The sequence below is a fragment of the Chelonoidis abingdonii genome, chromosome 15, assembly GCF_003597395.2.
Source record: "Chelonoidis abingdonii isolate Lonesome George chromosome 15, CheloAbing_2.0, whole genome shotgun sequence".
Classification (NCBI taxonomy): Eukaryota; Metazoa; Chordata; order Testudines; family Testudinidae; genus Chelonoidis; species Chelonoidis abingdonii.
In genome coordinates, this window is record NC_133783.1 from 32,626,055 (window position 1) to 32,641,858 (window position 15,804).

At 40.7% G+C, this 15,804-nt stretch overlaps 1 protein-coding gene across 5 annotated transcripts in view; it reads left to right on the forward strand.

The window, feature by feature from the left end:
- The window catches only part of PCGF5 (polycomb group ring finger 5), a 95,918-nt gene that overhangs the window by 42,872 nt on the left and 37,242 nt on the right, over positions 1-15,804 (forward strand). The window lies entirely within an intron of this gene.

Sequence of the window (15,804 nt, forward strand, 5' to 3'; positions counted from 1 at the left end):
ATATGTATGCTCTAAGCACCCTTTATATTACTTGAATATAAAACTAAATGAATACCCAGCATAACCCACCAGCAGCAAACTGGTCAACTAGAAAGTGTCAATTCCCCCTCCTTTAAATTACTCCCTGGCTTCAAATGCATGGAAAGAAAGGTGACCATTGTAGTTTAACTAACCTTCATTTAGTATAAATTCACTTAAAAGGAGAAAGCACTTTTAAAAATATTTCTGACATCTATGCTTATTTTGCAACTGGGAAAGGAGCAGTGGCACAAACTCAATGTATTCCCTAGAAAGCTCGTTACTGTATTTTAATGGTATGTTGTTTTGCCCATTGCTCTGTTGCCTAATGTTTATGTTTATATTTACTGTTGTTTCTAATATGGCCTTTCAGTGTATTCATTCATAATTCAAATGTTCCAGAATGCACTTGTACAGTTGATGGGTACCATTTCAAACCCGATCTCTAATAAGTCCCTTTTCCAGGTAACTGCCTCACCAGGAATTGCATACAATAAGTTTACATATGTAGATGATTGCTTGATCTAGGCTTGTAGATTGATTGGCATTAAAATTTATATGCCTTTCCCCCCTCCCCATCTGGATGCAAGCATCCTTAAAGTTTAGCATTAAATATCCATAATATACTTCAATTTATTCAAGACATCAGGCAGAAACTAGACAGAAATCCCCTCTTTAGCAGACAGGAGAACAGTAGACATAGTGTTTTCCATCCCTAAAGGAACCCAGTGTGATTTTGTATGAAATAGAAACAACAGAATTGGCGAATTACTATGTCACATTCCCAGTGGCATGTTTCTCTCTGTCATATTTATAAGTTGCCTATCACCTTGATTTCAACATAAGATTTCCTCAGAAGAATTCAGAGTTTCAAGAAAAACAATTGTTTAACAGAGTTTTGAATTGTCATGATGAGAAAATATATTTCACACAGTTAAAGGCATAATCTTCCAATACCTAAATTCTCTGTCCTATCTGCCCTATTGAGCAACTTTTCCTTGATCCAGTTTAGACTAACAAAGTTACCTCTAGACTATGTTCACTCTTAAGTACATAATTAATTTCCCACGGTGCAAAGTACTTACTGTGGAGAGAAACAAATGTATATAAAATATGGAATCCTATAGGCTGTTTGAAAGGCAAAAGAGTTCACTGCTATAATCCTCGTGGAGAGAATATGGGATATCTGTTACTTGTTTTTAAAACACATTTTATTTTTTGAACCAGCCCTCGCTCTGTCCCCCATTTCCTGTGTCTTTCCTTCCTTTTCTGTCTCTGATAGTGTCACCAATGTACTGGCAGCTGCAGAAATTAACAGGAGCTACATACACTCCAGAACAGTTTCTCCAATGTCCCTCTATCTCAGCCCAGGTAGTTGGGTGGACTATAAGTTCTTCTACCAGCAGATGGAGTTGGAGAAAAGCAAAATTCTGGTGGCAACACTCCTGCTTTTGAGGGCTCTGGGTGTGTCTGTTTGTCTCCAGCCCATGATGCTAGTACTCTTGTTCTTAGTCTACCCATCTTTTTATGTATGTTTATACTTTTCTTTTCTCTCTCTCACCTCTCTCTCAGGATTAGATTGTTTAGTGAAGGGTGCTTTGAAGTTACACTAGAAGAAATTGTTCCATTTTGCTCAGCACTGATAAGGCCACAACTGGAGTACTGTGTCCAGTTCTGGCAATCACACTTCGGGAAAGATGTGGACAAATTGGAGAAAGTCTAGAGAAGAGCAACAAAAATGATCAATGGTCTAGAAAACATGGAAAGATTGAAAACAATGGATTTGTTTAGTCTAGAGAAAACTGAGTGTGGAGGGGGACGTGACAACAGTGGTCAAGTACACAAAAAGTTGTTATACAGAGGGTGATATCCTTATTCACTGAGGACTGGGCGATAAGAAATGGGCTTAAATTGTAACAAGGGAGATTTAGTTTAGACATTAGGAAAAATGTCCTAACTGTAAGGGTAGTTAAGCATTGGAACAAATTGCCTGGAGAGGTTGTGGAATCTCCATCACTGGAGGTTTTACGAACTGGTTAGACAAACAGCTGACATATCCAGGTCCAGTCTACATAATTCTATGAGTAAAAGGGAACTTTTAGGGTGAAAATTAGTACCCATTTGTTCAATCATTAAAATGTGTTCATCATGGAAGGAGCCTTGGCCTTGCCAGAAAGAGAGTAAGAACTGCCTATACAATGATTATTGCGTGGTGGTTCTCCTGAGGATGGCTGTTCCAACACTTTTTGCCCATGTTCTGCAAAGGTAGTTACAGCTCCAGCCTCAGATGGCTCTGTAGATTTGGGTGACCAGCTCTTCTCCCTGGAGACTACTTAGCTGGCCAAATAATAATTGGGAGAAATTCAGGTTCTCCCATATATTGTTCTTATATGAAATATATCAGCCTTCATGGCCATGGCCTCTGTCCCAGTCTCATGACAGGTCACAGTCACAGCCTTTGACTCAAAGGAGAAAGAAGCCTCTGTCTGAGTTTTTCTCAGCAGCAGATTAGCATCCTTCTGTGGATACAGTTGTTATGGAAAAAGCTATGAAAACTAATGATCCTGAAGGGAAGAAATTCCTATGGGAGTGAGTTGGACAGTTTTTAAAAAAGAAAATATAATTATGCCAATTAAACAGGTGAGCTGCATTCTTAATCTACAGAACTCCTTGGAGTCAAAAGAGAGACTTTCAGTTATTGCTAGCCAATGGACTATGTTTATTCACAAGATTTTTGATACAGGATGGACTATAATGGAAAACTCCCCTCTATTCCATATGCTCTTAGACACCTTTTAAGTGATTCAAAGAATATATCTAATTTCAGTTCTTGTAGCATCTAAAGGTATGTGTACATTGCAGCTGGGAGCAAGCTTCTCAGCACGGGTAGATAGACTTGGATTTGTGCGGCTCAAGCTTGCATGCTAACAATAACATTGTGGACATTGCAGCTCAGGCAGTAGCTTGGGCTCTGAAACCCACCCAGCCCCCTGGGTCTAAGCTCAGGTGGCTAGCCCAGATCTCTGCCAGCGCTGCAATGTCCACAGTGCTATTTTTATTGTGTTATCTCAAGTCAGCCTAGCACGAGTCTGTCTGCCCAATCTGGGAAGCTCATTCCCTGCTGCAGTATAGACACACTCTAAAGTAGAATCCGGCGTCTAGAAGTGTATAGAAATACCACTTTCCTAGTTGATTGGATGGGAGGGTCCAAAGGTTTCAATGGGCTGGAAATCAGAGAGACCGCACCTAAGAGAGGTCATAATTTTTGCATAGTTTCTGAGCATATTGTGATCTGTTTGACCTACAAAATCCTGCCATTAGTAATGTGGTATAGATCTGGTAAAATGACATAGCAGAAAGAAAACACCAGTACTGTATGGTCTTTAAGGGTTTTTCCTCAAGGGATGATTGATATAGGTACAAATATATTATAGATATTGATATTAGGGCTGTCAAACGCTTAAAAAAAATTGAGATTAATCTCACAATAAAAAAATTAATTGTGATTAATCACGCTTTTAAACAATAATAGAATACCATTTATTTAAATATTTTTGGATGTTTTTCTACATTTTCAAATAAATCTATTTCAGTGACAACACGGAATACAAAGTGTACAGTGTTCACTTTATATTTATTTTTTATTACAAATATTCGCACTGTAAAAAACAAAAGAAATAGTATTTTTCAATTTACCTAATACAAGTACTGTAGTTCATTTTCTTTACCATGAAAGTTGAACTTACAAATGTAGAATTTTGTACAAAAAAAATCTGCATTCAAAAATAAAACAATGTAAAACTTCAGAGCCTACAAGTCCACTCAGTCCTACTTCAGCCAATCTCTTAGACAAACAAGTTTGGTTACATTTGCTGGAGATACTGCTGCCCACCTCTTGTTTACAACGTCACCTGAAAGTGAGAACAGGCATTTGCATGGCACTGCTGTAACCAGCATCACAAGATATTTATCTGTCAGATGCACTAAAGATTCATATGTCCATTCATGCTTCAACCACCATTCCAGAGGGCATGCGTCAGGTTCTGCTCGACGGGTTCTGCTCAACAGTGATCCAAAGCAGAGCAGACCGATGAATGTTCATTTTCATCATCTAAGTCAGATGCCACCAGCAGAGGGATGGATTTGCTTTTTTTGATAATTCAGGTTCTGTAGTTTCCACATCAAACTGTCGCTCTTTTAAGACTTCTGAAAGTGTGCTCCACGCCTTGTCCCTCTCAGATTTTGGAAGGCACTTCAGATTCTTAAACCTTGGGTCGAGTGCTGTAGCCGTTTTTAGAAATCTCACGTTGGTACCCTCTTTGCGTTTTATCAAATCTGCAGTGACAGTGTTCATAAATCAAACATGTGCTGGGTCATCATCCAAGACTGCTATAACATGAAATATATGGTGAATGCAGGTAAAACAGAACAGGAGACATACAGTTCTCCCCCAAGGAGTTCAGTCACAAATTTAATTAACACACATCACCAACATGGAAGCATGTCCTCCGGAATGGTGGCTGAAGCATGAAGAGGCATATATATGTTTAGCATATCTGACACGTAAATACCTTGCAATGGCTACAAAAGTGCCATGCGAATGCCTGTTCTCACTTTCATGTGACGTTGTAAATAAGAAGCAGTAGTACCTCCCATAAATGTAACTCCTTGTTTGTCTTAGCAATTGGCTGAACAAGAAGTAGGACTGACTGTACTTGTAGGCTCTAAAGTTTTACATTGTTTTGTTTTTGAGTGCAGTTATGTAACAAAAAAAATCTACATTTGTAAGTTACACTTTCACACTAGAGATTGCACTACAGTACTTGTATGAGTTGAATTGAAAAATACTATTTCTTTTGTTTATCATTTTTACAGTGCAAATATTTGTAATAAAAACTAATATAAAGTGAGTACTGTATACTTTGTATTTTGTGTTATAATAGAAATCAATATATTTGAAAATGTAGAAACACATCCAAAAATATTTAATAAATTTAAATTGGTATTCTATTGTTTAACAGTGCGATTAATCGTGATTAATTTTTTTAAATTAATCGCGTGAGTTAACTGTGATTAATCGACAGCCCTTATATATAAATGTATTCAGAAATAAAATCAATCATGCCTCTGAAAAAATTTCATTGAAAAATGTTTGGATGCAAAATGGCTTTTTGGAGGAAATGGAATTTTTTGTTTCCTTAAAAATTTTCAATGAAATGAATCAAAATGAAAATTGTTTTGAATCGAAAATTTTTTTGATACGTTTTTCCCCCCTTTTCCAGTGGGAGAGATGGTGATGGGAACAACAGTAATTCCTTTTATAACTGAAACAAAATGATTATTTATTTAAATCAAGACAATTTTAATTTCACTGAAACATTTCAGTGAAGATTTTTGAACAAAGTGAAAATATTGTAATTTGTTTGAAAATTCACAGAAAATACTTGGTTTGTTTTTTTTTTAACTATCCCCCAAAACTGAGATAACACAGGCAAAAAAAAAAATAAAAGAATTAACAGATGACAACCTAAAGCTCAACTCAGTTCTATGACCTTGGGTATGGAGCCCTGTCTTTCCATAGGCATTCTTCCCTCTATGTCCCTCAAGCAGTTATTTTATGGTTCTTCCCAGAGTACAGGTGCCAAGAGAAGGGTGAAGTTGAACTGAGGTTAATCCCTTGTTAACTCAGGACCAGATAGTGCCCCCACAACGTGTCACGGCTGTCTACAATACTGGTTTCCAAGGCAGACTAATGAGCACTTTTTCTCCTAGATAGAGACTTTTGAGATTTTTCTCTGCAATGGCCTAACAACATAAGAACGGCTATACAGGATCAGACCAATGGTCCATCTAGCCCAGCATCCTGTCTTCTGACAGTGTCCAGTGCCAGGTGCTTCAGAGGGAATGAACAGAACAGGTATTCATCAAGTGATTCGCCTCCTGTCATCTGTTCACAGCTTCTGTCAAACAGAGGCTATGGAAATTTCAGAGCATCATTTTGCATCCCTGTCCATCCTGGCTAATACCCATTGATGGACCTGTCCTCCATGAATTTATCTAGTTCTTTTTCGAACCCTGTTAATAGTCTTGGCCTTCACAACATCTTCTCTCAAAGAGTTCCACAGGTTGACTGTGTGTTGTGTGAATAAATACTTCCTTTTGTTTGTTTTAAACCTGTTGCCTGTTAATTTCATGTGATGACCCCTAGTCCTTGTGTTATGAGAAGTAAATAACATTTACGTGCTGTCAACATACCAGTCATGATTTCATAGACCTCCGTCATATCCTCCTTAGTCATCTCTTTTCCAAGCTGAAAAGTCCCAGTCTTATTAATATCTCCTCATATGGAAGTTGTTCCATACCCCTAATAATTTTTGTTGGCCTTTTCTGTACCTTTTCCAATTCCAGTATATCTTTTCTGAGATGGGGCAACCAGATCTGAACACTGCATTCAAGATGTGAGCATACCAGGGATTTATATAGAGGCATTATGATATTTTCTGTCTCTTTATCTATCGCCTTTCATGATGATTCCCAACATTCTGTTAGCTTTTTTAACTGCCGCTTCATACTGAGTGGATGTTTTCAGAGAACTGTCCGCAATGATTCCAATATCTCTTTCTTGAGTATATAGCTGTATAGTTGGGATATATAGTATGTATAGTTGGGATTATGTTTTCTTGAGTATATAGTTGTATAGTTGGGATTATGTTTTCCAGTGTGCATTACTGTGCTTTTATTAACACTGAAATTTCATCTGTTACAGTATCAGGACTTCCATCTTTGTTGTGGATGCCCTAGTTTGACAAGCCTTAAGGCTACAAACTTGGTAGGGAAAAATCACTTTGGTAGTTTTGACCTACAAGAGACACTCAAATTTTAAATTGTTAAAGAAGCATCTGAAAGCTGCCTTCTCCCTGGGGTCAGTCCTTTTTACCAAAGGGTTAGCAGATTTGGGGATGCAATGTCCTGACAGTTTTTCACCTCCTCCAAGGTCTTCAAATGTGCCCGGTTGTGCACACTAGTCTTTTACTTCCTGGGTTTTTTATAGGCGCCTACTCTGCAGTTTCTTACTGACTAGAGTAAAGATGTATTAGGGATAAGTAATTTTGTTGTTCCATATTCCTCTATACCACATAGTATATAACCCACCATTTTTGTGGGGCTGTTTGAGTTAGGGTTGAGTTTTTCTTTGAATAATTTTCAGTGTAGTTCCTTTACATTGGTAAGGTTCATATTGTTCAGGTAACTTCTACCTAAAGTAAATTGGGCAGACAGCCAGACTGCTGTATAGAGGGAGTGATATCACAGGAGCTAGGTTGGTGGGTTTGGGTTGGTATTTTTTCTCTCTGCTGAAAAGAGGACATTTACCCATTGTCTGGGCTTTCAGCGGGAATTGAAGAAACCAAATTAATAGATAAGAAATTAACTATTCCCTGAGGTACAGTTTGCATGGTGAAACTTACTATAATTGATCTAATATCACCTGGGAAAAGCTGTAATAGGTGTCTGACTCATATGCTTAAAAAAGTAGTTTAATGCTAATGGTAATTTTTGAGGAAGCATGATGGACTACCTACCATCTTTTTGTGCCCAGCAATTATCTCTTGCTTTCTGCAAGGGTAAAAAAAAACAGCCCCCAACCTTTTACGCCAGTAATGTAGTCTGAGTTTTTCTTATTTTGTAACAGATAGTCTACCAGTAGAGCTTATGATTAAAAGTGAAGAAAAGATCCATATGGTGTCAATATAAGAGCAAATATTCAGGTCTTAATTTCATCAGAGTTGTTTATTTGTTTACTCCCTTGTGACAGCTACAAGCTGCCTGTGGATTTATGGTTAGGTGTTTGTATGTAGAGCAGTTCATGGGAGAATGACATGTTTAAATTATATACAAAAAAGACAGGGTGATATTCAGCTGCATCTGACCAGTTTGGTTAATAAGTATCTCAAAAACTGTTATTCTAAGCTTTTGGGGAAGGTAAGCATGAAAGGCTCTCTCTCTTGTTATATATGCTATATATAAATATTTATAGGTATTCATATTGCTTCCCCTCACCATAGTGCCTGAGTGACTCTGATGCACTGTGTTTGTCCTCTCAGAAGAGGGTGTGTAGTACAAACAATGCTATTTATACACTGAAAACAAAAATATAGTAGAAATATTTCTCTGTTGATGTGAGAATTTAAATGAAAAATACATTTCTGAAATATATAAATAATTCTGTGCTCTAGGCAGGAAATATGAAAGTGAGAAAAAAATAAGACCACAGGCTAGAACTGCAGAAATAGCAATATTCTGTGGGAAGTTTCCTTAAATCCAGTTACCTTAAATGGGGTTTATTTGACAAGAACCTTCATAAAACAAATAGTTTGCTAGTTACAATTTATAAAAAACAGTTTTAAAAATATGTTAAACTCAAAGTAATCAAAAGAGCAGGTGAGCAGAAGTATCAAACTGAGTCTTCTGATGTTGACTATATGGCTTGCTATATATATTTTACATGATGTGTTTTCAGAGAGCCTCTCCTTATCATTGCTTGAGAATGGAATAATATTTTATGTGCAATGGCATTAAACACTGTATATGAAGTTTTAACTAAAAATGAATTACACTGTAGTTTTACGCTTGAAACATCTCAGTGAAATATGGGTGAACTATGTTATTACGTGTTTGAACCTGTTAGATTTTTGAAATATAGGTACTATATCATTATAAACTAACTTCTGAGTAATTACCATAAGTGTTAATTTTTGTTAAATATATCTTTCAGTTACTAGGGTTCAGGACCTGTCTAAATTGCAAAGTTAACTGTGAAGTTCTGTGTCAATCTAGAAATTGGAGAGTCACGTTCTGAGGGACATTACATTGTTAAAATCACTTTGGGACCTGTCCTGCATTCCCTGTCCAACCAAAATTATGTATGCACCAAAAATCATTGGGGGCTTTGGGTGCACCAAGAAGGTAGGATCACACTCTTTTGATATCCTGCTCTATGGACGCCAGCGAACCTGAATTAGTTTTCAGTTTGTCTGTGACACACAATTAGTAGTGGAGAATCGCTTTGCTCATGTAATTCATCCTGTCTTTTAAAAATAAAAATATCAGAGGCAAGTCTAAAGCTGGTATTGACATTTGATGTTTTATGCTGTTCTGTACGTTTGGAGGTTTTTTTGATGCAGGGTGTCAGGGTTTCCTCCCCACTCTAAATTCTAGGGTACAGATGTGGGGACCCGCATGAAAGACCCCCTAAGCTTATTTCTACCAGCTTAGGTTAAAAACTTCCTCAAGGCACAAATTCCTTCCTTGCCCTTGGTATCACTGCCACCACCAAGTGATTTAAACAAACATTCAGAAAGGGCCACTTGGAGCCCTACCTCCCCCAAAGTATCCCCCCACACCCCTACACCCCCTTGCTTGGGGAGGCTTGAGAATAATATCCTAGCCAATTGTTTACAAAATGAGCACAGATCAAACCCCCTGGGTCTTTAGGACACTGAAAAATAATCAGGTTATTTAAAAGAAGTTTATTTAAAAAAAATAAAAGAATCACCTCTGTAAAATCAGGATGGAAGATAACTTTACAGGGTAACAAAAAGATTCAAAACACAGAGGATTTCCCCTCTAGGCAAAACTTTAAAGTTACAAAAACAGGGCTAAACCTCCCTCTTAGCACAGGGAAAATTCACAAGCTAAAACAAAAGATAATCTAATGCATTTCCTCGCTATTGCTTACTATTTCTGTAATATTAGAAGCTTAGTTCAGATATGGCTTAGGGAGATGTATTTTCCCTGCCCTGGTTCCTCGATGACCCGGAGAGAACAAAGGACACAAAACAAAAACCTTCCCACAGATTTGAAAGTATCTTCTCCCCTTATTGGTCCTTTTGGTCAGGTGTCAACCAGGTTATCTGAGCTTCTTAACCCTTTTCAGGTAAAGGAGGGATTATCCCTTTTCAGGTAAAGGAGGGATTTTATGCTACCCTTAAATGGATGTTTATGACACGTCCTCCCCAAATCACAGATGGTGCTGGATAGCCTGCTCCACACTGGCTGTGATTTTAAAATTAAAATTTTGGAGAGCTAAACTCCACCAAAGAAGTTTTTTGTTATTGTTCTTGATGGTATGAAGCCACTTCAGCGCTGCATGGTTGGTTTGCAGGTGGAAACACCGTCCCCAAACATATGGGCTTAGCTTCTCCAGTGCGTATATGATGGCGTAACATTCGTTTTTGCTGATTGACCAGTGGCTTTCCCTTTTAGACATTTTTTTTCTGAGAAACACGACAGGATGGAATTTTTAATCGGTCCTTCCTTCATTAAAACTGCTCCCACACCACGCTTGGATGCATTTGTGGTTACTAGGAATGGTTTGTCAACGTCTGGGGTCCTTAGCACAGGGTCAGACATGAGTGTTGCTTTAAGCGGGTTAAAGGCCTTCTGACACTCTTTAGTCCACTGAACTGCATTTGGCTGGGTTTTTTTGGTTAGGTCTGTCAGTGGGGTGGCGATTTGGCGGTAGTGTGGTACAAATCGCCTGTAATATCCGGCCAAGCCTAAGAAGGGTTGGACCTGTTTTTTTGACTTTGGGACAAGCCACTTTTGGATAGCATTGACTTTGATAGTCCCTTGATCCACCTGGTGTCCAAGGTAATTCACTCTGTTTAGGCCTATTTGACACTTTTTACCCTTAACAGTTAGTCCTGCCTCCCTTTTTGCGTGAAGACCTTCTGGAGATGCTTCAGGTGTTTTGCACATGAATCAGAAAAGATGGTCACATCATTAAGGTAGGCAACTGCAGATTGTTCCAATTCCGCTAGGATACTATTTACAAGTTTTTGGAAGATGGCGGATGTATTTTGCAGCCTGAAAGGGAGCACATTAAATTTATACAGCCCTATATGGGTGATGGAGGCTGATCTTTCCTTGGAGGATTTATTTAGTGGTACTTGTCAGTGCCCCTTGGTTAAGTTTAAGGTAGAGATGAACTGGGCACGTCCCAGTTTCTCCAATAGCTTATTTGTGCATGGCATTGGATAGTTGTCTGGGTGAGTCACAGCATTTAGCTTATGGTAGTTCACATAAAAGCGTATTTCCCCATCCAGTTTGGGAAGTAGAACCCCTGGAGATGTCCACGCACTGTTAGATGGGCGGATTACTCCCATCTGTAGCATGTTCTGGATCTCCTGTTCTGTAACAGTTTTGACTTGAGGAGCCACCTGGTAAGGTTGGGCTCTAATTGGGCGAGCATTTCCTGTGTCAATGGAGTGGTATGCCCGTTCAGTCCATTCTGCGGTGGCTGAGAACATTAGTATGAAGCTAATGCACAGCTCCTTGACCACGCCACCGTTACTTTTTCCTTTGTAGTAAACACCTTTAGGCCACTTAACATCCTCTCCTTCCTAGGTGGTAAACTGACAAACCTTTAATTCTCTGGAATAAAAGTGCTTTAGAGAATTAACATGGTACACTTTAGGCTTTCGGTATGAGATGGGGGATGCTATGAGATAGTTGACAGCTCCCAGTTGCTCTTGGACCGTGAATGGCCCTTTTCATGATGCTTCCATCTTATGGGCCTGGAGTGCCTTCAAGAGCATGAGTTGGTCCCCTGCTTTGAAAGAACGCTCTCTGACATGTTTATCATGCTTTTTGCTCTTTCTGAGCGTCTTTTAGGTTTTCTCTAGCAAGAGCTAAAGAGGCTCAGAGTGTGTTTTGTAGGTTGTTTACAAAGTTCAGAACGTTAGTTCCTGGAGAAGGCATAAATCCCTTCCATTACTGCTTCACCAACTGTAATGGCCCCTTAACCTTGCGGCTATACGCAAGTTCAAATGGTGAAAACCCTAAACTTGAATGTGGTACAGCCCTCTAGGCAAAGAGCAACTGCTGCAACACTAAGTCCCAATCGTTGGAGTGTTTATTCATCTATTTACATATCATGGTCCCCAAAGTTCCGTTTAACTTCTCCACCAGGCCATTGGTTTGATGGTGGTAAGGGGTGGCAACCAAGTGGTTCACCCCATGAGCTTCCCAAAGGCTTTTCATGGTCCCTGCTGGGAAATTAGTTCCCGAATCCGTAAGGATGTCAGAGGGCTAACCTACCCTGGCAAAAATGTCTGTTAGTGCCTGACACACACTTCTAGCCCTCGTGTTGCTGAGACCTACTGCTTCTGGCCAATGGGTGGCAAAATTCTTGAAAGTCAGTATGTACTGCTTTCCTGTGGGTGTCTTTTTTGGAAAAGGACCCAAAATATCCATAGCTACTTTCTGAAATGAAACCTCAATTATGGGGAGTGGCTGGAGAGGGGCTTTGACCTGGTTTGGGGTTTTTCAGCTCTTTGGCATATCTCACAAGACTGGATATAGGTAGAAACGTTCTTGCCCATTTCCTCCCAGTGGAAGGACTTCCCCAAATGGTATTTGGTCCTGTTCACCCCAGCATGGCCACTAGGATGATCATGGGCTAAGCTCAAGAGGTTTACACGGTACTTAGTTGGAACTACCAACTGTTTCTGAGGATGCCAATCTTCCTGGTGCCCACCGGAAAGTTTCCTGGTATAAAAGTCCTCTTTCTACAACAAACCAGGATCGATTAGAAGAGCTGAGAGGCAGTGGGTTGCTCCGTGCCACCATCCAAGCTCCCTGGAGGCTTTCATTTGCTTTCTGTTCGGCCTGGAACTGTTCCTTTGATGCTGGAGACATCGGTTCCTTACTGGATTGTGGACTTGGGCTTGGTCCCTCTGGAAGTGATGTAGGTGATGGAGCTGTTTCCGTTGACTATGAACCACTTTTTGCTGGTGCACTTTATTGTATTTCAGGCTCCGGCTGAGCCTCTTTTGTAGGTTTATTTGCCGCTGCCAGTGCAGGCTCAGTGGTGCCCTCTGGCGTTGGAGTTGTATACAGGGTTGCAAGCGCTGGATTCAATGCTGGCAATGGTTCTGGTGCTGGTTGCTCTGCCAGTTCTGGTTCTGGGATTAGCTCTAGCTGGGCTGTTGCAGATGTTGGCATCAGGTCCGGTTCTATCACCTTCATCTGGGTCTTTGGTAACACAGATGGGGCCCTGGTAGAAGGCTCAGAAACAGAGCTAGATGTGAAGGCTTGCTTAGCCTAGCTGCGGGTGATCATTCCCACCCTCTTGGCTAGCTTCACGTGGTGGGCCAAGTCTTCCCCCAGCAGCATGGGAATAGGATAATTATTATAGACTGCAAAAGTCCACATTCCGGACCACCCCTTGTACTGGACAGATAACTTGGCTGTAGGCAAGTCAAAAGAGGTTGACTTGAAGGGTTGAATCATCACTTGGACCTTTGGGTTGATTAAGTTGAGGTCCACTAAGGATCAATGGATAGCTGACACGTGGGCTCCAGTGTCCCTCCATGCTGTAGCCTACTTTCTGCCCATACTCACAGTTTCCCTTCACTCTGAGGGAATCTGGGAGGCATCTGGGCCTGAGGACCTTTGGTGGGACACCGGTACAATGAACTGTACTCTATTGGGGTTCTTGGGACAGTTGTCCTTTTCATGCCCCAGCTCGTTACATTTAAAACATAGCCCAGCTGACTGGTCAGTGGGGCGAGGTGGGTTGCTGAAGAATGGTGTGGTGGGACGGTAAGATGTCTGGGGGTTTCTTTGGGGTATAGGTGGGGCCTTGGGCTGCCCCTGGTGGTATGGTGTGGTCTCGGGGTATCCCTTCTGGTATCCAGCCAAACTGCGACCCGGGTTGTTCCTCTCTGCTACCTCCACCCATTTTGTTCCAATTTTCCCCTCCTCTTTGGCAGTCTGGGTCTGCTTATATTGATCAGCATAAGAAGCAAGACTTTCTGCTGAGTCCATTTTTTTATTCCATAACCACTGTTTTACATCATCATTGGTCATAGTCAGGAACTGCTCCTGTACAACCAAATCACACGTGCCTTCAAAGCTAATTACAGCCCTTCCTTTTACCCATTTATCTAACAGATCCTTCATCTGGTTTACATAAGCCACATTACTTACCCCAGCCCCTCTCTTAAGGGCTCTAAATTTTACTTTGTAAGTTTCAGAGGTAATTTGAAATTGTTTTAAAATCAAATCCTTAAATTTACCATAGTCAGAAGCATCATCAATAGGCATCTTATTGAATATGTCCAGAGCTCTTCCAGTCAATTTTGCTACCAATGTGGTCATCTTGTGATCATCAGGAATTGCATGGAGAGTGCACAGTCTTTCAAAGGTGATGAAATATTCCGCATTATCACTGGATTTATTATACTGTGGACATAGTCGCTCCCATTTGTGGATTTTTGGTGGAGTGGAGCCAGAACCCTTCAGCAGCTGTCTTTTTAACTCCATAACAGTGAGGTTCTGCTTCCTCTCTCTTTCCCTCTCCTCCTGTTCGTGCTTCCGGTCTTTCATAGCTCTCTTGAGGGCAGCCTCCTCTCTGTCTCTTTCTGCTTTCATAGCTTTCTTGTGAGCAGTCTCTTCTCTGGATGTTTGTGCCTCCAACTTCAAGCGCTTCGAGCCATCTGTCTATCATGTTTTTTTTGTCTCTCTTTAGCTTCGAATCTGGCTAATTTTAAATTTTTTTGGGACTTCAGTGTCCATCATCCTAGCCTTCCTGTGCTTAACCTAGCCTAACCCGAGAGCTAGAAAGGGGGGTGGGGGGGACTTGTGAATCCCCCTGCAGGAAGTTAACTACCCTGCCCTCAGTCAGAGAAAAAAAACTCCAGGTGCTATCAGCTTTTTTTAAAAAAAAGTCCATTAAAAAAAAAAAAAAACCTTCCTGGCTTTCAAGCAGCCAAAAGAAAACATGTTTTTAAACTCGTCAGGTCTGTGCTTCTGGTTCAAAATGATCCTACCACTTACACCATGTCAGGGTTTCCTCCCCACTCTAAACTCTGGGATACAGATGTGGGGACCCACATGAAAGATCCCCTAAGCTTATTTCTACCAGCTTAGGTTAAAAACTTCCCCAAGGCACAAATTTCTTTCCTTGTCCTTGGACAATATTGCTGCCACCATCAAGTGATTTAAACAAACATTCAGGAAGGGCCACTTGGAGCTCTACCACCCCCAAAATATCCCCCAAACCCCTGCACTCCCTTTCCTGGGGAAGCTTGAGAATAATATCCTAACTGGTTGGTTACAAAGTGGTTCCCAGGAACATTGCTGACCAGATTCTCAGGCCAGGATCTGCTCCCGAAGTCTGTTCCTTTTGTCTTTTTAGGTGAAGCAGAGAGATGGATAGGGAGAGACATCTTGGGGTGTGTTTTCCCCTCACTTTATAGTCCAGTCCCTCTTTTGAAATGTATTTCCAAAGGGTTATCCCTAGATAAAATTCATTGCTGCTGTTAGGTTGGAGCCTTGTGGTGAAAGAGGTTTCAGGCTATTGTTTGCTAAGATACAGATCTGTTTGTATTTGCCCTTCTTCCTTGCCAGAAAGTGGCCACTTGATAGATGATTGCCCATCAACTTTTATGATATCTGGTTAGAGTTGTCTTCTTGTCCTTTGTCTTTGAGAAGCTGGTTTACCCAGACTTGTCTGGTGTCATGGTACAATCCCCACTCTGAACCTTAGCATCCAAGAGATGGAGTACCAGCATGTATTCCTCTAAACTGAATCACCAGCTTAGAACCTGTAGCGCTGTCACCAACCAGGAATTCCAGTGCCTAGTACACTCTGGTCCCCCCAAAACCTTGCCCGGGGACCCCCAAGACCCAGACCCCCTGGATCTTAACACAAGGAAAGAAAACCCTTTCCCCTACCGTTGCCTCTCCCAGGCTTCCCCTCCCTGGGTTACCCTGGAAGAT